This window comes from Octopus bimaculoides, chromosome 28 (genome assembly GCF_001194135.2).
Source record: "Octopus bimaculoides isolate UCB-OBI-ISO-001 chromosome 28, ASM119413v2, whole genome shotgun sequence".
Taxonomy (NCBI): Eukaryota; Metazoa; Mollusca; class Cephalopoda; order Octopoda; family Octopodidae; genus Octopus; species Octopus bimaculoides.
In genome coordinates, this window is record NC_069008.1 from 13,232,047 (window position 1) to 13,232,866 (window position 820).

An 820-nucleotide genomic window follows, 5' to 3' on the forward strand; every position below is an offset into this window, starting at 1 on the left:
TGTGTGTGTGTGTGTGTGTGTGTGTGTGTATGTATATATATATGTGTGTGTATATATATATATATGTGTGTGTGTGTTTGTCCCCACAACATCGCTTGACAACCGATGCTGGTGTGTTTACGTCCCCGTAACTTAGCGGTTCGGCAAAAGAGACCGATAGAATAAGTTACTGGGCTTACAAAGAATAAGTCCTGGGGTCGATTTGCTCGACTAAAGGCGGTGCTCCAGCATGGCCGCAGTCAAATGACTGAAACAAGTAAAAGAGTAACAGTCTGAGACTCGAGAAACTACCATTAGATTAATGAACAAAAGGTACATACGAGCTAAAATATAACTGCATATTCGAATAAACATTACTACGATCTTAAAAAGAAGCTCCTTAGATTTTTTCATCTAAATGTTTACATGCTATTATTCATGTGTCTGCGTCAAGATATTCAAATATATATATATATATATACACTGGATTTTCATCGATGAGTTCATAGACTTTGGTTCTTTTCCTTAATGCTATATATTAATATATTTTATACTGTGAAACTTAATTTAATAAATTGGTTTTAATTGAGTTTTTACCTGTAATTTTGGATTTTATCCCTAATATCATTATTATATATATATATATATATATATATACACACATACACATAAATATGACTTGGATTTCAATTGTTCAGGTAAATGTTTATATATATTTATATATTTATGTACTTGTGTGTGTTATAATATAGAAAATAGTGTATTACATTATATATGTGCGTGTGTTTTATGCGGTAGAATGGTCGTAGTCTACTGACTGAAACAAGTAAAAGATTATATA

At 31.1% G+C, this 820-nt stretch overlaps 1 protein-coding gene across 2 annotated transcripts in view; it reads left to right on the top strand.

Annotated features, from left to right (window-relative positions):
- The window catches only part of LOC106884139 (zinc finger protein 271), a 29,750-nt gene that overhangs the window by 17,365 nt on the left and 11,565 nt on the right, over window positions 1–820 (top strand). The gene's annotated exons all lie outside the window — the stretch shown is intronic.